Here is a 24,106-nt window from a genome sequence, read left to right as displayed (position 1 = left end):
CTCACAGATCAGTCATGTGTGGTGTAAAATCACCAAACGCTCTCCTCTGCCAATCAGATCTGTGCAGACCGCTGCCCTGTGTACGGTAATGTACACAATATCTGGACAGAGAGGCATTTTTTATTAATATACTTTTTTTTCATAATAGTTCAAACAACCTCACGGTTGAGATGTTTCATAAATGCCAGTGCCTTATCCTTATTTTACACAGTTGTTTACACTTTATGCTAAACAGTAAAATAATTGTCTGTTACAACAAGCTGCATATTTCATTAAAGGTTTAATGAACTATGATTTTAATTGTTTTTATTTTTAGTTAGCATATAGCTGAAATCTAATGTTGGTTGTATAATAGCAGCTGCATTCTATTGTGATAAACTGTGTTTTATATTCAATTAACGTATGATCCGATTAGTCGACTAATCATAAAAAATAATCGGTGATTAGTCGACTATAAAAATAATCGTTTGTGGCAGCCCTACAACTGGCACACTGATTTGTTTATTTCACATGACGCCCAAAACACACAAGACAATTAGTACACGCCTTTTGCATGTTTTAAGCTGAGCAAGGCGTATTTTTTTGCGCCCTCATGATACCAAATACACACGACACACCCTTAATCAAGCTGCAAAATGCGTAATTGACCGATGCGCTATAGATGGCAAAAATAGGGTCCAAGCTCTTGCCAAAATACCAAAAATGCCTTGGATGGCATCACTCCAAAAAACTCTTGCTACTGATTTTACTTTTAACAATAGTATATATGTATAAAAGGACCAGTTTCAAAGCAGAACTTTGCACCGAGCTGGGTTTACATTCGGTGCATTCATGCAATCAAGTACTGTAGCGTGACAAAGTCAGACACAACAAGGATATGGTCTCCTGCTTGTCATTATCTTCTCTCAGTTTCTCACTGCCAATGTGGGTAAGGGCCAGATGCTGCAATCACTTATATGTTTTAGCCATGGTAACTGTATACAGGTAACAGTGGAAATAAATTGCGTATCTGAGATATCCTCCATCAGAAGAGCTTTTATTCCTGTAGATAAAGTTGCATTTGTGCACAGGAAGCCCTGATAACTGTGGTATGCGAGGCTGAAGCACCAAACCATTACTCTAATTGTTTTTCTCTCCACTGTAATGAGCAGACGCTTGGCCAGGACCCTCTCCTGCCTCCTTGGCACCGTGTACACCTCCCTCCGGCCCGCCAGCGCTGACGAGTGCTGGCACTGGCCGTCTTTCTGGATGGATGGTCAGGCGCTATGTCAGAATCACAACAGTGGGGGAGTGTTTTAGGGCCGGTCACACATCTGCTAAACGCTATCTCTTTCCGAATCCTCCAGGCCACTTATCGTACATACGTCCCATCCCTGTCTCTCTGGAGGTGAAAGGTCATCGTCCCTGCTGTGGCAAAGAACAACATTTGGCCAGCTGTATTTTACTAGTCCCAGCTACACCAGCTGTGTTGTGGGTGAAGATCCAGCGCAGAGACTCTGCCCAATTAAACGCCTAATTTAGCCCCTAATTGAGGGGAATGAGTTGTTGGATTTGGCAGCATGTGCCACAGGTCAGCCTCTTAGGCTTGGCGCTGGGTTCACCACCTTCTTTGTTCAACTGTCCACATTTGCTGCCCCTAAGAAGTAAATGGAATTGTTTTTGTCCTTCAGGAACATCTGTGCTCATTAGTTTGTCATGAAGAGATAATTGCTCAGCAGGGGAAACTATCTGACCCAATAAATCTTGTAAGCAATGAGCTGGTGGGTGGTTTTTCTTTTCATTTTAGTAAAAATAGTGCAATTAACCCTTTAAGAGTTGCACCAAAGGCCTATTCAGGAGGTGGGGAAAAGTAATAATTCCTCAGGGATTTTATATCGATCCGAATGCACCATGTCAGTCAGTCATTTTTTCAAGGACTGCACACTGTATCATTAAAGTACATTTACCTAATTTCCTGTAGTACAAATACATTACTTTATGCAGTGACTCGGTTTCGATACATCAGCTCACAGACGCCTCACGCTGATCGACATCGCCCTAGGAGTGATGTGTGAAAAGAGCGCCATCTACCCACCCACAGAGTGGAAGGTCAATTGTGCTCTCTCAGGGCTCCGGAAGCTGATGGCAAGCTGCATGACCAGGATTCGAACCAGCGATCTGTAGATAATAGTGGCAGAGCTTTAGATCACTGGACCACTGCACCACCTGGATTCAAGTTAGCCAGCTGGTTGACTTGCTCAGTAAGGGTAACTCTAGGCATGAAGTAGCAAGTATTACAAATCTACATCTGTCTAAATGAATATCTGTTCACAATAATATTGTATCATAGATATATAATAGATTATGTTGTAACTATTACAATAGCAATAGCTACTTTTGTAAGAGTAACTGGTGTTATTGGTGCTACAAGGGTTCCCACTAGATTTTGAAGGGTTACTCTGAGAATTTGATTGCATTCAATAATGATATCAATATTCTGTCTTATCTTTTTGTATTTGTTTTGCTGGTTACTGTTGAGGGTATGCTTTGTAGACTTGTTTATATTTTTGCCGTTTATGGGCTGCACTAAATATTCTACACTTTAGCATTTTGGTTAATTTATTTATGTTATTTTATGTTATTTCCTACAAAAAAAAGATATAATACATATAATACATAATAAAAATACTAAATACAAAATAGACAATTTTTTGTTCCTAATGAGTGTTTGAAACAGTTAAAATTAAAGGTTTAACATTTATTTTATTGCAGTACTAAAGTAAAAGTGAAATAAATAACATTTTATTCAGTGCCGAGAATATCATTATTACAGAAATACAATTAAATATTGTAGCATTATTTCAGAGCCATATCTGCCACCACTAGTGCACAGTGTGTTTTAATGCAGTGATAACAGTGCCTGATTGAGGGTTAATCAATTCCTGGTGCTCTTCGGATCGTAGTAGCAGCACTTTAGTCTGCAGGACCACTTAGAGCCTCTAATCTAATGTCCTTCTCACTGATACTTTATTCACAAGAGTCATACTTTGAAAAGTTCTTTAGAGAACCTTTTGGGAAGTGGTTATTTTATGGTGTACTTTCGGAGACCCCTTTCTGGTTTCATTTGTCCCCTTTATTTTCTGAAGTGTAAAGTACAGTGTTAGATGTGAATGCAGTGGTCCTCACTGTTCTGGTTGGAAACTGGAGCTGAACACATTAAGGACTTGATTATTCAGGTGTGTTTGAACGCTCGGTTTGATGTGAATGCTGTTCGGCTTGGTCAGAACCCAGTGGCTCATGGTTACTAAAAGGGCCTTTGTGACACAGCTGGGCTGGAATGCAGAGCTGCTGAGAGTGTGCTGGGAATCGGTGTGTAGAGAGCTGGAAGGACCGTGGCGTTCTGGACTTGATGCTCTGTGGTCATTTTGTTTGTGATGCATGTCTGGTACCAAGCCCTGTTTTTAATGACTGACCTCCTGGTACATGAGGTCTAACCCAAGTTCACCACAGGTGCTGGCAAGGCTCGGCTACTGAGTAAGTGCCCACAAACCAGTGATGTGTGCACTGAGTCAACAGCTGTGGGTGTGCTACCAAGGAAAACGTACTGTATTTCTGTTTGCCTGATTTTAATACGTTAGTACTTGTTTTAGGGGTCTGGGCATGAGAGCTGGAACCATACTGTCACTTTATATTTGTTCACCATTTTTGTGGATTGCACTGGCAAGAAAAATAAGTACACACTTAATATTTGCTGTTTATTTTGGGTTTCTTTGTCATTTTTTCATGTAGTGTTTTTTTAAATGTTGACGAATTTATTGTGTAGTAACTCTGGGAAACCCTTGCTGTGTGGGCAAGCATTATCCTGGTGAAAAAAGACATTCGGACGCCTGGGAAGCATGAAAGGCAACACATGGCACCGTGTGATGTTCTGCACATATCGCTGTGCTGTTAGTGTCCCTTGTGTCACTACCAGTGTCTCCCCAGATCATCACTCCAGTGGCTGAGGCAGTGTGTCGCTCCACAGCAAAAACAGAATTTAACCTATTAAAATGCCATGCTCCGTACATGGGCTACAGGTGCTTTGAAATCTCCTACAGGACACTTGGAGAAGCTGCCTGTTCACTCTCTATTTCTCTAAATAATTTCAGATCTGTAACAGGAATAAACCCAAATTCAGCATGTTCTGCAAAATAGATGTAAAAACTAGACAAACATGACGAAACTAAAGTTTGGAGGACATGAACTGTTTGATTTGTATTCAGGATTTGTATTGATTTTAAAATGAAGTTCAGGAAAGAGCCAATTTTATAATTTTATAATTATATATTCATTATATTTTGAAAGTTGCAGATTTACTTGACTATTTTTCTTTCTATTACAATTACACTTATAATTTTCAGTAATGTTCCTTATGAAACATGAAAGCTTTTTATGTAATGCTTGATTAGAAATCCTCCTGGATTCTTGTTGAGCCAGTATCAGATGGTAGTGGTTGCTGTGTTCTGCTCACGCAACTTATAATGTCATATATTGCGTGTGATTGTGCTTAGGTAGGGTGCTGTGGTTAGTGTGTTGTTGTCATAGGTAAAGGAAGTTAGCATAGATTAAGGAGGGATTCTGTTTGTTCATTGGTTATTTTTCGGTAGGTCTGGATACTTGGCAGTTGAAGCAATGGACCATGAACATAGTGTTAGGCTGTGCTTCTGGATCCTTGTCGAGCCAGTATCAGATTGTGGTGGTGTTGGATATTGTTGTTAGTTGAGTGAGTAGTAGATCCTGGCTGAGCTCTATGTATAACCCCAGTTGTTAGGTGCAGGATTTGTCCTGTATTATACTACTCAAGAGTGGTGTGGTTAGCTGGTGGTGGTAAATTGACAAAAATCCTGGCCTGTTAAGGGGTTAAACACCAAATGAACACAAGGCCTCTATACCCAACAAGATGCTATTTTAGTCACTTTAGTCACCACTGCAAACAAAGGCAACAGTTACTGGTTGACAGGTGGCATAGATGGCCAACGGTTGTTTGAATCTTATATTCTTTGACTGTTGGTCTAATGATGCACCCCTTCTTTAAGTCTGTCAAAGTCTGGACAAAATATCTTTAGTGTATGTATAGCAGTGAACAGTCTTTCACTAGGAGGTACACTACCTAAGAGTAGTCTCTAAAAACCTTTTTACTGAGACAAGTCCAGATGTTTAAGCAGTCTACACCACAGTTATGCAGCAATCTTACAATGAGTTTGTAGATCACTGAATATAGAATCATAGGGTTCAAGTTATTTTTAGGATTTTTAAGTGAGTTCTGTTCAGTAATACCAATGATAAGAATCAACTAAAGACCAGCTCTGGCCATTCTATTATTTGTAACACGGAAACCAGACTTTCAGAGATTTTTCATTCTGTGGTGGTGGTGTAGCATTGTGAACAGTTCCTTGTTCACGTAACTGCAGGATTTCGTAACACTGCTGTTCCAGTGACACCCCAGAGTATTTGTTATTCCTGCTGTGGGATGTCACAATCCACTTCATACTAAAAAAAACAAACTCACAGGTCTAGGCATATAATTAGTGCCTACGCCACTTCCTTCTTCCTTGCCCTTATCTAAACTCTACAACAATGCAAAAGGTATGCATGCATTGGAAGGTACCTTCCAATGCATGCAAAAATGATGAACTGCACTTTGTGCCGATTGATTTTTAATTGTTTACACACACTGTCAGATTCATTGCAGATGTCAGTTTCGCAAAGTGCCAAGAGATACAGCAGGAAGGCTTTTCAGAATCCCTGGGCTGCGCAATGGCGTTTTCTAAAGCGCTTTTATGTAACTCATCTCCAGTCACTTGAGGCTAACCCTCTGCTGAGCCGTAAACGACTGAAGAACTAAAGAAGTAAGACTGAAACTGTACATTTTTGGTAAATAATGAAATATCAAATATTCCCAAAACAGTTCCTTTAAGAAAAGTGTGTTGCAATGTATTGTTCAGTATTTCTCCATCATACGTAAGTTGTTGAGAAATGTTGTTTTACTATTACGACTCCAGAAGCAAAAGTGTTAGTTTACATATTTAATGTTGAACAAAAATACATGTATATTGTAAAGAGGTTATGTTTTCTAGATAAAATCTTTGGCGTAGGTCCCGTCATCGGCCCAGGTCTTGATGCATCCTATCGTATATGGAAGAGACAAACCCCTGGGCATCCAAACTCCAACCAAGGAGGTGAGGGAGAACAAGGCATCAGCATCTGAAAAGCAGGAAAAGGACTGAATGAGTGTTATTTAGGTAATGTAGCATTGGAGTCTATAATAGAACTTACGCTGCGCTTTCATTTCTGCCACATGTCTTGAAGGTCTGGTGGCATGGCGAAGGGTGCAATTTTGTACAATACCAAATCACTTTCTGTCTTAATTACAGACACTCTGACCACTCAATGTAACGTTAATGAGGTTCTGCAATGAGTGGCCCTCTCTGGTGTCCGATTTCAACAGGAAAAAGCTCGTCCATATCTTCTGCCATCCCAATAGCTTGTTTGAAGACACAGATGCTATGATATGCTATGGCCAACCACTTTATATGCCGACATATTGTCCATTGAAGATATGTACTATTGGATTTTACTGGATTCAAAACACCTCTTGTTCCCTCTTGTTCAGCTAACTTGTAACATAGAAAAGTATAACTGGGCTAGCTCCAATGTTTTCAGTTAAAGCTCCGTTAGCCTTGTGAACCACAAAAACCAATAAGGACTGAGTCAGTCACTGTCGTTATTGGAATACTGTTGTGACACTTTGGGATTTTGTTTCATCTCCTTTAAGCTAGATTCTCTAGAGTCTTGCTTGCTTGAGTGGAACTTTTATAAAATAAGTTAGAGACAGTACTGGGAATCAACAAGAATTTTATACAGTTACTCCAGGTCATAAATTACATTTGATACCTTTTAATGTTAAGTTTAATAGGTACCAACAATTTTCTCCCCTTTTAGCTTGTGTTTTTCACTGAGGCGTTCCAAACAGCACAGTTCACTCTCTGGTGTCTGGTCACAACATTCATTTTCCTGGATCAACCCAAAGGTCTTCATTACAGGCACTATGATAAGTCCTGCAACAATTGGACCTACCTCTTCTAAATGCACACTTTTGTGCGCTATTCCAACCGAAGAATGCTCGTCCGCAAACGCCTGATGTATTAAAGACCCAGATACTATCCTGTCTCCAGGCCTAACTTGCAATACCAGCTCAAATATTTGCACTTTAAACTTTATTGGCTTTGTTAACCACGAAAAATGACAATGGCAAAGTCAGTCACTCTGTTATTGGAATACTGTTCTGACACTTTGGGAACTCTGTTTATCTCCTTTAAGCTAGATTTTCCAGATTCTGCTGGAGTAGAACTTTTATAGAAATAAGTTAGAGACACAATAATGGGAACTCCAGGTTATAAAGGACCTTTGATCCCTTTATTTCAAGTTCAGTAGGTCCTAACAAGCCAAGCTATAGAGAAGCAGTGAAGAATGGTTTCCCACCAAGTCGTTCCAATCAGCACAGTTCACTTTCTGGTGTTTGTTCACTGTATTCATTTCCATGTATCAGCCTGAAAGTCTTTGTTACAGGCACTATAATAAAGACAATGTTCGCCTAAATACTGCTACCTTCTCAAGAGCTTGCCTTAAGGACACCAATACTATGCCATGGCCAGCCACACCACCAAACTCCATTGGCCTTGTTAATCACAAAACCGACAATGGCAAATCAGTCACTCTATTATTGGAATACTGCATTGACACTTTGGGAACTCTTTTTATCTCCTTTAAGCAAGATTCTCCAGATTCTACTGGAGTATAACTTTTATAGAGATAAGTTAGAGACACAGTAATAGGAACCAACAAGAATTCTATACAGTTACTTCAGATTATAAAAGACCTTTGATCCCTTTATGTCAAGTTCAGTAGGTCCTAACAAGCCAAGCTATAGAGAAGCAGTGAAGAATGGTTTCCCACCAAGTCGTTCCAATCAGCACAGTTCACTTTCTGGTGTCTGTTCACAATATTCATTTCCATAGATCAGTCTGGAAGAGCTTGTCTGCTGCTTGAATACAAAGCCTCATTTCCAATAGGGAGGATGTTAGGTTACAGGCTCAGGCTTTCAGAGTTACTCACTGTGCCTGGAATCGAATTGCACCCTTTTGGAAAGGTGGTCCCTTCTTTTCTTCTGCTTCTGCAGGGAGCATTTACTGGAACCGTTCAGCGTCTGCACAGAGCATAAACAGAAACAAATGAGGTCCATGCAGAGTGTGCATAATCGGGCCACACAAACTTACCGAGCGGAATGGTGAGAATTTGGCTAGGCACGGCTCTCAAAGCGCTACCAAATGAGTTCCCTCGCTCTGCGGACGTTCTCCTCGCTCAACCGCAAAATTGAAAAATAACTTCCAAGCTGAAAACCTGCCCTGTGCACGAAAAAGACAGGTTGTGCAGATAAACGTTAAACAAAACCACACTTACTCTTGTGTTACACCTGAATCTCAATCTCAATGCGTTTTTCATGTCTCCTGTCAGGTTAACCAGAGCTCCATCATGCTCCTGCCAGTCCACATCTACACAGTGGGCTTATGTATTGTTTTGTCTCTGGATTGTCTCTGGAGATGTAGAAATAGATCCAGGAAAGGTGGTTTATCCAGCAGCAGTGGAATTATAAATGAGAACATTGTGTTTCTTAACAGGAGTCTTATTATAAAATTCCTGCCAAATGGCAAATTAGGTACATTTTTATGTCTGACAGAGGTAAGTCTTTCATTTGAAGGTACTTTAAACTATTCTGAGGCTAGACCACATCATACACATTCATATTCCAAATGAATTTCAGGAGCACTAATATGTCTTTTGTGGTCTACATAAACCAATTGAATTTACATTTATTTACATTAATTACATTGCTTTTTTTATTTGTTCTAATTTTTTCCCATTTTTTTTCCAATTTACTAATCCAGTTGTCCCACCCATTCAGCTGCTACACAGCTGTATATCATCCATCACTAGTAATGCCACAACACAAGGAGGGTGAAGACTAGCACATGCCTCCTCCGACACATGTGAAGTCAAGCACCGCCCTTTTTCCAGTTGCTGCTGATGCACAGTGACTTTGTTCTGATACATCAGCTCAAAGATGCCTTGTGCTGGTCGGCATCAACAGTCGTTGGGAAAGTAAGGAGTTAATGCTGAGAAACGTAATGTATTCTGGGAATCGTAGTGTGGTTCTGAAGTTGCCTAGGTGCTGCAGGAGCATGTTAAGATCTCTCTCTGTTTTTTTTTTTTGCTTTTTAGCACGGCCACTCCTTTTATTTCCGTGTCATGACCAAGCAGGCTACAATAAATGCCCAGTACTTAGCTTTAAATCTGTTTTTGCTCATCTTTCCCCTGGATAAGAATCAAAGAAAAAGTACGGTATTTTATAATCTATGCAGAATTTAGCAGGTAACCAATACAAGGATAAACAGGACAATCCTCATCCGAGTACTGCTACCAACTCAAGAGCTCTCCTTGAAGAGACAGATTCTATGCCATGGCCCTTCTTGTTGAAAATGTTTGGGATGTGATTTGAAGAGCAATCAACACTCAACCCCCCCAACAGGAAGGATTATAGCAGGACACCATTAGGAACCTCTACAACTCCAAGCTGAGATATCTGGCATGTTGAAAAGTTTATCTGAATTTGATAACCCGGTGGTGCAACATCCTATCATCCTATACAGTACATTTGCACACTGCTGCCACCATCATGTGAAAGGAAATGCTGCAGCATTCTGGTGGTTCACTATTAATGCATCACTATGACTATGTAATGTTCAGTGGCAACAAGTGTTCTTAGTTTTCTGGTTCTACTTTCGAGCTGGTTCATGAAGGAGCTCTGACGAATTTCCAAGAACAACCAAGGCTGACCTTTTTCAGCGTTTAGCGTCGCTCCATCACGTTAGTCCATCATCGCTGTTAGACTGTGAACATGGGCGATGGCAGGTCACAAGCAGATTTATCGCCTGGTTGGCGTAGGTGCAGGTACCCAACCCACGAGGCTTTGAAGGATGGTTGATGAATCCGTCCCCGTGGGATGTAACGCCATGACGAATGACCATTAGGAACGAGGTCAGAGATTATGACAAATGGACGGTCTGGGCCTGGACTTTGGCAGTGCAATAAATGCCCTTCTCCACTTGTTTTCCTTCCCTGTTTCACACTTACTTCTCCCACGTTTCTCCTCCAGTCGTCAGAAGAGCGAATATGTTTCTGATCACTGGGTGATGAAATGTTCAGCAATTCGCTTTCCTTTGCCAAACCCTGTACATAATATGGCTTATCTAGGTGAATAAAGAGTTATGTCAATATGAACTAATTACACTGCAGTTCTTTTGATGCCTTTTTTCTTTTTAAACAGAGGTTTTTGCAACCTTTGCTGATGCTGCAGTGTTAGCAGCACGATTTCAGGGGTTTTAAATTTCAGGTGTTGGAAATAAGAACTAAAAGCAATTTGATTTAGCGCTAACAAGCCAGTGCTTTGTATATCTTGGAGTGGTTGCAGTGTTCTGAGCTTTTGGCTTTGATTGAGCTTGTAAATGCTAACAGTATTACAAGCAATTTCATAATTAGAAGCGTCTCGAGTGAACGGACCCAAAACATGGGAGATTCCATTTTAAGTATGCCAGTAATGTCATTAAGGGAATTGCACAATAAAATCTCAAATCTTCCATGAACCAATGAAAATAATTAATTCCTACTAATTAAGAAAAGTGAGAATGCAAACATTTGTTAGTGCTGTAACATATTCATATGTCAACAGTTAAAACTAGATGGAGTATTCATTTTATTTGGTACAATTTTTAAGTAGGGCTGCACAATACATTACAGTAATTATGTGTAAAAACATGCAAAGGAAATGTAACAAAAATGTCATGCTACACTTTTTTGCTGCAACAGGAAACACCAGACCTGGCTTTTTTCAGCATTTAGAAGCTAGGGGCCCTAGTTTAGTAATCTATAGGGCATCGGTCAATTGTGGATTCTTCAGCAGCATGTACTAATTCTCTTAATTATTCATGGGTGTGTTTTGGGCATATTATGAAATAAACCAATCAGTGTGCCAGTCGTTATTCTCTTTAAGAGCCAGGTGTGCTTTGACTTTGGCACATTTGTATCTTAACAGCGAGGTGCTTTTGTCAATCTCAGCAGAGGATACTGTTATATACGGTTTTACGCTGTGAAAGTAAGCCAGCAGCTCATTTTAGAGAACGGCAATGTTATTTTATTCTTTATTCTATTTATTGCTGAGGTAAAAGTCAGGTTTTCTCTCTGCAGTGCGTTCATGTGTGTTTTCAGGGGTGTACTGTCATATCCTTGCCCTGTTTCCCGTTGTTTCCCTTCTGTGCCCGTGTTGCTCTGTGTTTGTTTAACTTTCCTCTTCCTTTCCTCTTAAGTGTTTTCACCTGTGCTCTTTTGTAGCTCCGCCCTCCTTGTTACCTCCCCCTGGTGTTTCCTGTTTCCTGTCCCCTTCTGTATATATATCCCTTTGTTTTTAGTGTTAGTTTGTCGGTTCTTTTACATCTTCATATCTATTGTGGTTGCTAGTTTTGTTTCATGTGTCTAGTTATTCCTGGTGTTCCTAGTTTGTTTTCCTGCTTGTAAGTTTGTCTAGTTCTGTGCTTATTCTTTGGAAACTTGTTTTGTTTTCTTTCATTCGTCAATAAAAACTATGACGATTGACTGTTGTCTAGGTTCATTTCAGTCAGTGGTGCATTTGTGTTTTTTCCACTGCAAAAATAGCAACTTGCCATAAATGTATCTAAACACACCTCACTTCCAGACCACCACTCCCATCAGTGTAGATATATTCCTACTCTCTGACACCATGTTAACAGTGTAGGTGCAAGGGGTAAAAATAGACTGTTGACGTGGTGTAAGATAGGAAGGATCATAACGCATAATTTGCAGAGTGTAGGAAAGACCCTATAGAAGCCCTATAGAATCTCTTACTTGCACTAGACTAGCAACTAAAACCTGACTAGTAACTAAAACCTGACTAGTAACTAAAACCTGAACCTAGTAGGAAGCGAACTGCCTTTGAATGAATAATTATCTTTTAAAAATACAAAAAAATACATGATTTTCATTTATATGTATCATTTTGTGTATGTATGTTTGTATTGCACTGTTTTTGCGAAGTATTGTCAACTTTCCCCATCTTTATATGCCCACTGTTATTCTCACTGCTATTATTGCTATAGATGTTATCTGACCCTGTTTGACTTTTTAAAATGGCCCTTTGTTTTGTTGTGGTCGTGTTGGATCACGGATTTTGAGCTTTGGCTTGCTCTATTGTTTCTTTTCTGGTTTTGTTTATGTATGGTGCTATCTCTATCACTTGTGTTGTTGTTTTTTCTGTGCATCCTTATTTAAAGGTTACAGCAATCACAACTCAAATCTCAAACACACGGTTGATGTATACGACACCCAGTGTTGGGCACGTTACTTTGAAAAAGTAATTAGTTATAGTTACTAGTTACTTATCCAAAAAAGAAACTGAGTTACTTACTGAGTTACTCCACAATAAAAGTAACTATTTGCCATGAAAAGGAACTATTGCGTTACTTTTGTGTTACTTGCCCTCTTTGTCTGTATGCACAAAGTGTAAAAAAAAAAAGTTTATTGAGCGGCTAAAGTAACGTGCAGTAATTGGGTGTTGGAAATGGTAACAGCGTTATAGTTACAGTCAGAGTAATTAGTTAGATTACTCGTTACTGAAAAAAGTAACAGCGTTAGTAACGCCTTTATTTCATTGCTGTTATTCCCATCACTGACGACACTAACAATAGAGCATTTTCCCAATACTGTTGTTTGAAATGTCTGAAATGTTTTACCTCTTCACTCAACCCTACATGATTCTCTAAACTTCTGTAATACAGTTCACGTCCTCTGGGCAAGACAGTAATAGTAATATGTTCTAAACAGAGAGTCTGCATACATATCTTAAGTGAAAAAATCAGCTGATTGGAGCTGGCTGCATACAGTGCAAGTCTATATAATGGGAGCGTATGTCTATTTTCACTGCACATTTCATGCACAGAGCGCTGATCCCACATGGGGACGATTGTCATGTGATAATTAACAATGCTTACAGCAACACGTTCCAAGAGCTGAGTGTTTACAGAATCCAAAAGCAAAACATGATGAAAGATGATCTCAGTGGATCAGTAGGGCTGTGTAATGGATGGGTCCACAGTGTCTGAAGGATTGTCTGAAGGAGTGTCTGGGCACAGGCCAACATGTCTGCAACACCACACACACTACAGCAGATATCTACCGCATACAATACCGCACTCCACAAGTGTGGAAGCAGGGATTTAAGAATGTTGCCACACTGTTGTACACTTAACTCATATTTACAACAATTTCTTAATTTTTTTTTCCAGAAAATAGACAATTCTAAATGCCCATTTCAAACATTGTAACTGTCTCTGCCCACATACTTCTATGTTGGCATAAGTTAGAGTCAAAAGTTTCTATCAATAAATGTGGTAATGGTGCAGTAGGTCATGATAATGTACAGTACTAGTGTTTTACTTTATTTCTTTATTTCATTTATTTTCTACATTTTAGGTTAATATAAAAGACATCAGAACTATTAAGGGACACATATGGAATTACATAGTAAACAAAAAAATGTTTGTCCTCCACAATTCCCTGACCTAAACCCAACTGAGATGGGTGATTTGGGATGAGCTGGAGCTTCTATTTTTCAGCACCTCCAGGAACTTTTATACTTCAAGATGCTGAGGAAAATATTCCAGGTGACTCTCCCTCATGAAGACACTGAGATTAAAATACCAAGAGTCTGCAGATCTGTCCTCAAAGATAAATGTGATATTAGAACTTAATCTAAAGTATAAAACATATTCTTCTTTAAAAACATTTTTTTTGTAACACCCTTGTTCCTTACTATTGTCGCTTAAAATGTACATTATAATCTGATGTGCCACATATATAAAAATTAACCTGAAAATAGACTTTCATTGATAGTGTGTCTTATAATCTGGTGCGCTTTATAGTCTGTAAAATACGGTATTGCCTAATTCTCATTAATAGACTCTACTTGCAAAGAAACACATGGCAATAAGAAGTGGGCAATAATGAGTTCAGCAAACATGATGAGGTCATGTCCATATATTATATGATAAGTCAAAAAAGTTTTTTTTTTCAAAAACAGAAAAAAGTATTTTGTACATTTAAAGCAGCAGTTCTCTCTCTACAACATGGGTGTTGTATCTGTTTTATATATATATATATATATATATATATATATATATATATATATATATATATATATATATATATATATATATATATATAAATATATATATATTTTTTTTATCAGTAAATACTTTTTAAGATATTGCCGATCACATGATGAAAAAAAAAAAAAAAAAAAAAATATATATATATATATATATATATATATATATATATATATATATATATATATATAGACCGTTTCAATGAGGAAAACAATAACAAAGCTACTGAGCATGTCTGTTCTTTCCACGCTTCCGGTGGCGCTATTTTCAACTATACAGCTGTCAAAATGAGAGCGCATATTTCGCAAATCTCCCGAAAACAGAGCAAACATATGGTCAGAATTTTTTTTCCTCTGATTTAAAACGCTTCCCAGATGTGATCACTACCTTGTTGAAACTGAGGCAGTGAAAGCGCACCGCAGTTTGGACGCATATAATTACTTTCTCAGTGGAAAAGTCGGGAATATTTGTTCCTGTAGTAGAGAAGGCATCACTATAGTGTATGGTGAGGTTGGAGCAAGTCAAACGCGATCCAAAACGTACTCTGCATGGTTTATAGATAAGAAGGAGGGAGAAGTTGTGAGTGGACACTGTAACTGCAGGCAGGTCAGCAGTGTGAAAAACGAAAGCAGCCGTGTTTACTATGGAGGACCAAAAATGACATAAGTATAAATAAATAAATGTTTAAATAAATAAATGAATAAATAAATAAACGTTGACATAAATAAATGCACATATAAATGAATAAATAAATATAAAATAAGAAATGTATTAATTAATTAATTAATTTACCTATACAATTATTTGTGCACGTATTTATTTATATATATATATATATATATATATATATATATTTATTTACTTATACATTTATATGTGCATTTATATATATATATATATATATATATATATTTATTAATTTCAACAATTTATTTATTCATTTATTTGTTTACATATTTATACATTTATATGTGTATTTATTTATACTTATGTAATTTTTGGTCCTCCATAGTTTACTTGTTTAAAGAACAATTTGACCTAATTTTCAATGCTTGTGACTCTCAGATTAGGTAAAGTTTGCATTCATGTTAAATTAAAAAGTTACGTCCACTGTTTTGAACGCTGTTTACCGCTGAACGGAAGTGTCCTAGGAACAGCGACGTCACTTCCTACGCTCATGAATATTCCTCTAAAACGGTCTATATGTATATATATATATACATATATATATATATATATATATATGTATATATATATATACATATATATATATATGTATATATATATATACACAGTTTTTTTTTTTTCATTATGTGATCGGGCAATATCTTAAAAAGTATTTACTGATAAAAAAAAACAATAGAGAAATATTTAAGAGAAGGGGATCTACAGATAGGTAGGTCATTTCATCAGTCCAAATCCCTAAATGTACTAATTTGAGCGTCCTGCAGCCCAGTAACACCAGTTAATACAGATCAGCACGCTGATGGGTCTGAAGGCCTGCAAGCAACCTGCAGATTAACAAGTTGAACACAAGATGTCACTGTTCATTTAAGCACAGGATCACTGAGCTGCGTGAAGGTGAGAGGCTGCCAGAGTTACTGAATGGTCTTATACTCCATTTGTCCCAGTTCTAGCTGCATCCATTCAAGTTAAATGTGCAAAATGACATTATAACATGTTCCTTATTGAAGATACATGATTGTGTATACTTCCAATGCTGTGTCGTTTTTATACTTCCAATTCTGTGTTGTTTTATATTTTTGTTGGTTTGATACAAAACTGAATTTTAGATGGAGTTAGAAGAAAACAGGTTTGGATGTAGACTTCTCTGTAAACACGCTGTGTACATTTTCACCAGCAGCTCTTCTGATTAAGTTTAAGCAACCTGTATTATATCACCTATTATACTTAAATATTCAGCTTTGAAAGTAAGGTAACAATCAGCTTTAGTCCTGCTGATTTATCTAATTTGTCCACTAATTAGTGTTCCTACAAAATTCATTTCTCTTCCTATTCAGCAGGTCTCCACGCTGGGTGGTGAGACCTGTTAAGCTAAGCTAAGTAAAGTAAATGTAACTTTAATTCTTAAAAAAACATTTTCTTTTAAAGTTAAACGAGTGCTGGATGTTAATCTACACGGATTTCTCTCCTGAAAAATGTTTATTTGGGTGAGTAAAGTGCTTTAGTTTATTTACAAGCTTAAAGCTTAAACTTCCAAATTTCTACTAAGGTTGGTTGCAGCATTAGCATTAGCAGCTAACTGCTAGCGCTAGTCACGGTTAGCGGCTAATGCCGCCTGACAGAGCTACACTTAGGAACCGGTGTTCTGGTAAGCCAGGGCGATATTAGCTAGTAATTTGCCCCACGTATTTTGTTTTAACACAGTTAACCAGCAGTTTTACCCAGGGTTAGGAGCAGGCTACAGTTCGATATACTTACCTCTGAAAGGCGAAAGAGCTAGCGCGGTAAGTGGCTAATGTTCACTCTGTCTGGATGGAGAGATTTATATGGATAGGGTTTTTTTAAATAATGAAAAGCCAGAACGAAAACAAGCATGAAATAGAAGTGACAAGACTATTTTCTTTAAAATGTAAGGAGTAGAAAGTTCAGATAATAGTGTGAAAATATAAAGAGTAAAAGTAAGAAGTTGCTATTTAGTCCAGTTAAGTATAGATAACCAGAATTTCTACATAAGTAATGTATTTGTACTTTATTACTTAACACCTCTGGTGAATGATAATACTATATAATAAAAAAAAATATATATATAGAGAGAGAGAGAGAGAGAATAATCTTGATTGTTCTATTTTACTTTATGCTTTTGCACTGTTTTACCTGTACATTTTGTAAGGTTTTATAAGATGTTCTTATTGATTAAAAAAAATCTTACGCCTTTCTAGGAAAAGATTTAGTACAAAAGTTTTCCTTTTTTTCTTCGATTTTCCAGAGTGGTTCTTAAAGTTCCTCTCCGCTGCTGGCAGTGGTGTTTGGAAAGGGAGAGTGCCATGCTGCATGCTGTTTATTTTGTGGTCTAACAGTGGGAAAGGAGATTTCTGATGGACATATATTCCAGCTGGGTCCATATTCATAAAGCTTTTCATAGCTGGAGTGCTGATCTAGGATCAGATTTCTCTTATATTTACTGGGATGACCCTACTTGCAGGAACACATCCTAGACCAGCGGTTTCACTTTAAAACACAGGCCCAACTGGGATATGTCCCCAAGGAACTTCACTTTTATCTTTTTTCACTGGTTATGAACTCTGTTGATGGGTGTTGTTTACATTCCCTGATTTAGGAGGAGAACTGCTTTAAGACTTAATGACTTCCTTTTTAAATACATACTACCTTAAATCACTCACTTGCTTAAGGCCAGAGCACACTGACCCAACAATTCATACCTGTGAGGGCCTCTATAGTGTTCCCTGTTATTTCATATGCAGTTTTACAATGTTCTCCATATTCAAACTGACCTAAAGTTCTTCTGGAATTTTATAGACTTTTCTTATAAGTATCCTATGATATTATGCAATTATTATAATTTTGGTTTAAGTACTTTCTAATGATGTCGTTCCTACACATAATATTTAAAAAATATATTTTGGCACTGAGAAAACCAAGCAATGAAGTGTTTTGTGTTTTATTTTGTCCCTTTCTTCCTGCAAACACGTCTCAAGATGTACAACAGTACAGAGACGCTTTTCACACATTCTCTAATGAGAACAGGTCAAGCCAACAGACAGGCCAGTTCTATATCTGTACCCTCTTCTTTTGCAGCCAGGCCGTTATAATGTATGCAGCATGTGGTTTTGCATTGTCTTCTTGAAAAAAGCATGGACATCTGTGGACAGCATATCATTTTGAAGGTAGCAAACATTGCACTGCATGAAAAAACAGATTTTCAGACCTGTAAATGCCTTCCAACTTCCCTAATTCCCAGAACATAATGTCAGTTTCTGGTCTTTAAACTTTGCTCAAGTGTAATTTGCATATGAATAGTAGCGTCTCTACAGCATTGGATAAGCAAGTAGGACAAAGTCACCCCTGACTGGTCAGTAGGTCTGTTGCTACTTCGATGGGCTTAATGAAACTTACACTTCATTAAGGCTGCATCTCAGAGGTATACTAAGACAACCCCATACCATACCATTTTCTTTTTTGCTGATAACAGTCTGGATGGTCCTTTTCACCTTTGTGTCGATTTTGCCCAAAAAAGTTCTGGAATACGGATTCGCTTGTCCATGATACACGTTTCCACTCTGTGTGACTGTCCCTACCAGTTTCCTCCAAGCCCAGAGAAGCCTTTGCCTCGGCTGGTCATGGCTAACATAAGGCATCTGTTTTACAGACTAAAAATTTTGGTGCCATTTTTTTTGAATGACAAACTAAAGATTCTCTGCCCATCGTTCTCCTTAGAGGTTTAAGGGCTTATTAAAGACTCAAGCTTTCGTGGATACTGTGTTTGTAGCAAACCATGATTACAATCACCTGTTTACATCGCATCATTATTTAGATTTTACCTTAAATGGAACCGTTAATTGCACAAGCCACAACTGTTTGTTGGAATGTATTGCAGGCCAAAAATTAAGAAAAAGGATGTATATTGTTACTGCTAGAAGCTTAGCATTAGTAACTGTTAATGCTAAGCTTCTAGCTGTAACAATATTAACAAATAAAATCTAGTTGACCAGGCAAACCATTAAATATCTTGTGCTATACTCTCTGCAAAGTTCTAAAATAAGAAAATGTTAGAAAGTTCACATGAATCTCTCTGGTTCAGTGAAGTGAATGTTAACACGTTTAATAAATATTCAGCATTTCTCCTGACGTTAGCAGGCTGTTTCCCCCGGCGTATGACCTGTGGCTGAGCACGCTGATGTCTGATTTTGTTCATCGGTTTGAATAATGCAGTGTGGAGTAGAAACTATGCTGCGTTTATTTGAGAGGACGGTGTGCTGTCCTCTCCAGGTTGTTAAAGTGTGAAAGCTCCATTGTTAGTCGTGGTGAACGTGGCGTATCTGGTTTCAGAGCTGGCTCTGTGAATCCTCTTTTTGAGCTCGCAGCAGCAGGGTGGTCCCGCTCGCTTGCACGTTAAAGCACGAGGGCTCGAGCAGGCCGTGCTTCTGTAATATGTATCATGGCACAGTGCAGGATACTGGACCACCACTTAAGCTACAACGGAGATGATGGCTTACTGCCTCCAGTGCATGTCTTATAATGTGCTGCATATGATCCTGAAAGCTCTGCTCTTTGTCCTGAGCTTCCCTTTATCTGCATGTGTGGAGAGCTTTGTTTCTTTCTTGATTCTGTTTTTCTGCAGCCTCCACATTTGGTAACACTTTATTTGAATAATACCTACATAGTGACTACATGACCGTTCATAAGCATGAAATAATGCATTTATAAAGTAGTACCTGAATATTCATGAAAAGCTTGTGCCAATAATTGCAACATGACATAAGACATTTAATTAAATGAATAAACTGTATTGATGAAACGTGTGTTGAAAATCATACTAAGGGGCACAGAGGAGTCCAGCAGTCTAAAGCGCCACCACTATGATCAATAGATCGCTAGTTCGAATCCCAGTCATGTAACTTGCCATCAGTTGCTGAAGCCCTAAGTGCACAATTGGCCTTGTTCTCTCTGGATGGGTAGAGGGTGCTCTTTCCCCACATCACCCCTAAGGGTGATGTTGATTAGCACAAGGCGTCTGTGTGCTAGTGTATTGGAACAGAGTTGCTGTGCTTTCCTCCAAACGCACTGTGATGCTACTCGGCAATGCTGCATCAGCAGCAGTTCAAAAAGAGGTGGTGGTTAACTTTACATGTGTCGGAGGAGGCATGTGCTAGTCTTCACCCTCCTGGTACTGTAGCATCACCAATGATGGGGATATTCTGCTCACTAGCAGCTGAAGCCTTATTTTAGAATAATTTAAATCTATTTAATTGATTTAATGATCAGATAATATTACAACAAATAAACTGCTACAGCTTTATTTATAGACAATATAGTTATATCACATACTATATAACTCCAAGTTACCTTCAAACCACTCCAAATAAAGTTTCAAATATGTTAATTTTTGCTTAAAAACAATATTTAACACATATGCATGTTATGTCAGTAAAGTCTGGTGTGTTTCACAAAATATTCAAATGTTTCATTATAAATGCAATATTCAGTCCTATGTGTTATGAAAGTGTTACATAAGATTTTAACAACTTGATCACACCTTAAATGATCACAATTTAGTAATTATTTTAATATTATAATTATCTCTTACAATGTCTCAAACAGTCAGTTGCCGTGCTTCATAATTTAGGCAAGTGTTTGATGCTGATTGGTGGCAGTTATCTGCATAAGTCATGATTCTGACAGCAAGCATACACTGACATGCCAAAAGTCATTTATAAGTTATGAGGTGGTATCTTGTGATCATGTGAGGTTGAACACTGGCCAGTGTGCTCGTGGTAAGGCAATGTGAATTATTGGAGTTTGACTGAGGCCTGGTAGTGGGTGCCAGATGGATGGGCACCACCATAATATTTCTGAATTTGTGCAGAAATGTAACATTCCTCATTCCACAGTGTCGCATACAGTACCAGTCAAAAGTTTGGACACACCTCTTCTGGAGAAGTTTAATGTGTTTTCTTTCTTTTTATGTTTTTTTTTTTTACATTGTACTCTTAATATTGAAGACTTTATTAAATATATACAGGAAAACATGCAGACTTATTCTGTAAACAAAAAGTGTTAAACAAACCAGAATATGTTTAATTCTTCAGATTATATAGTATTATTTATTATTATACATTTAGCTTTGAGGACAGATTTGCATACTCTTGGTATTTTATCTCAGTGTCTTCATTCTCAGCAACTTTTTGATTGATTGAATGCCTTTATTTTCATTATACATGTACAATGAGATTGAAAGCAGTGGAAACACAATCTAGCAGAAAAAATATATTAAATTAACATATATTATATTAAATTAACATATGCATACACACACATATATACACATATATGTATATATACACATATACATACATACATACACACACACAATATTTTTGCATCTTGAAGGAGTTCCTGGAGATACTGAACAATACTTGCTGCTTTTCCTTCACTCTGTGCTCCAACTCATCCCAAATCACCATCTCAGTTGGGTTTAGTTCAGGAGATTGTGGAGGCCAAACACTTTTGTTTGTTTATTGTGTGAATCCATATGTGCCCCTTAATTGTTTTCATGTCTTTAATATTATTAGAAAATGTAATACATTTACATTGAATCAGATGCTATGTCCAAAATTGGCAGGTACTGTATGTACTGGGGAAAAAAAAGTACAAAAGGCATTACCTGGCTAAAATTGCCTATGAGAACAAACATGCGACTCTGGCTGAAATCACATTTGCATTCAACGCAGGGGACGCCACACACATATCCCACAAGTCAGTTCAGTGTATGTGAGCTTCCACGTGACAGGGCAAAAGTCATAGGACATTATAAAAGTGACATTTGGTATGTCAGGGTAAATTTACTGATACTATCCTGGAAGTATTAGGGAAAATATATAAAAAGAAAAATTATTAATAATAATATTTTCCCCCAGATTATTTATTTAATGTGATTTATTATATTACTGTTGTGTAATGGTGCAGTCAAACTTGACATCACTACAGTGGAACACCAAGTGCACACCAGAGGTCTTTTATGGGAGACTCCTGGTCAAGCACAGAAGCAGACCCCCATTTTAAAGGGGTGATGTCAGTCAGGTTTTGGCAGGGAAGAGATGTGCACTGCCCCAGCAAGGCAGGTCAACAGAAGGTTGTATGAAGTCCAAAATGAAAGCTAAAATAAAACAGGGAGATGGGTTTTATGAAGAGTGTAGGAAAGGTTCCAGAAAATGTGTTTCTTATTTCAGACTGAACACAGAGATTACACAGCGAACAGTATGCTGGTAAATATTATAATTAAACCAGTTAAATATTGCTATGTGATTAGCATTAATAATGAAGGGCATAGAAGACAATTGTAGTTCCACTTGTTGTGTTTCTGGTGGTTGTTATGGTATGTATAGTATTGCTTAGGCTACGTTCACATTAGAAGCCACATTGCTCAAATCCGATTTTTTTGGTCAGATCGGATTTGGGTATCTTGATGGTCTTGGCTATCCCTTACTTGAGTGGAGAACAAACAGGTGTTCTGAAGTACATGTTCAGGTCGAGGAGGAAAAAAAAAGGTCAGGCGGTTTGCTTTTGCTGTTTTTTTTGCAACTAAAACTGCACAGCTGCACCAAGAGATGTGTGAGTACAAGAGAGAAGCACGTAGCCAGCGTGAAAGAAAAAAGACACATGAATTCTGAATTGACTGTTCACGTTCATGTTACAAGTGCATGGAACGGATATGTTTCTGATTAAGGACAACATATGAAAATGAATCAAACCTGATTTGTAAAAAAGCAGATTTGGCACGTTTACACAGCCATGAAAAAATCAGATCTAAACCACATTGTGCAATTTTTTTTTGATTTGAGTGACTTCAGCCTGGTAATGTGAACGTAGCCTAAGTGGTTTCTGTGGTGTCCCAGGTAGCTGTTATGGTATTCCTAAGTAGATATTAGGTGCTTGGTTTTGGGTGCTTTTCACACCTAAGTGGTTGCAAAACACAGAACCAAATGAGCTAAATTTTATTCGATCATAAGAGGTGGTCTCCACTCGGATCTACTGAACCATGGTCCGGTTCGTCTGCATCGTAAAAGCATTTTTTTTAAACTCAGACTTGAAATGAACAAAAAAAATAACTTGTTTTGTGCTAAAATATGACTCCCCTTGGCATGCAGGCTTGTCACGCAGCAGTATAGAAGCAAATATTGGTAATTCCTCTAAGGGAAGTGGTAGACATTCTACAAAATAATTATTATTTTATCTACAAAATAATAATAACCAAATAACACAAAAACCTTGATATGCATTCTGGTTTCAGACCAGTTTCAGGCCCTTTTTGTTGTTAAGTGGTTGCTATGGAGGTTGCTACGATATCTTATTTGGTTGCATTGTTTGCTATGTGGTTGATATAGTATGGCTTTCCCAAGTGGTTGCTATGGTGTGGGAAAGTGATTTCTGTAGTGTTTCAGCCAGTTGTCATGATGTTGCTAAGTGGTGGCGAGGGAGATGCTAGGAAATGGTTGTGAGAAAAGTTGCTGTGGTATTCCAGGTGGCTGCTATGGCGTCTTAAGTGATGGCTCAGGTGTTGCCAAGTGGTTTCCAAGTGCATGTTAATGGATGGGTGTTTCAAGTGTATTTAAATCTTTGTTACATTTAAAGGGTTACAGTACGTCTGGGATTTATCTATGGATATGAGAAAAAAATACATAAAAAATTAATCTAATGCTGGGTGGATCTGTGTGTCTGATAAACAAACTGTATACAAGCATAGATCACACTATCAGACCAAACTGTGAGAGTAATAGTGGTGAGAAATACAGTGTGTAGTTGTGTGTATGGAGTAGGGCTGCACGATATTGGAAAAAATGTACATTGCAAATGTTCTTTTTTTGACTATATATATCACAATATTAAACAATGCAGGGCTTATAACATTACCAACCCCGCCCCCACCCATGCGCCATCTCATGTCCGGACCGATCAAGATTCAGCACCAAGCACTCGAAACCTGAGGAAAACAGCAAAACAACAGTAATTGGCCCTTTAATCAGACATTTAAATGGCTTTTTAAAAGGTAAATAAGAGTATTTTTCTGGATAAAAAGCGTGAATTCAGCTGTA

The 24,106-nt window shown here is 37.9% G+C and overlaps 1 protein-coding gene and 1 long non-coding RNA gene across 2 annotated transcripts in view; one reads left to right on the top strand and one right to left on the bottom strand.

Moving 5' to 3' along the window:
- Positions 1-24,106, top strand: part of LOC103044661 (ADAMTS-like protein 1) — a 208,531-nt gene that overhangs the window by 100,666 nt on the left and 83,759 nt on the right. The window lies entirely within an intron of this gene.
- On the bottom strand, positions 6,030-16,857 carry LOC111194346 (uncharacterized). The gene is made up of 3 exons (XR_002651032.2): positions 16,755-16,857; positions 8,134-8,224; positions 6,030-6,222 (listed from the first exon to the last, which is right to left on the bottom strand). It is a non-coding gene; the product is annotated as an uncharacterized LOC111194346 (long non-coding RNA).

Source organism: Astyanax mexicanus, chromosome 8 (genome assembly GCF_023375975.1).
Source record: "Astyanax mexicanus isolate ESR-SI-001 chromosome 8, AstMex3_surface, whole genome shotgun sequence".
Taxonomy (NCBI): Eukaryota; Metazoa; Chordata; class Actinopteri; order Characiformes; family Acestrorhamphidae; genus Astyanax; species Astyanax mexicanus.
The sequence above is the reverse complement of the archived record's forward strand: the minus strand, read 5'-3'. Positions and strand labels throughout refer to the sequence as shown.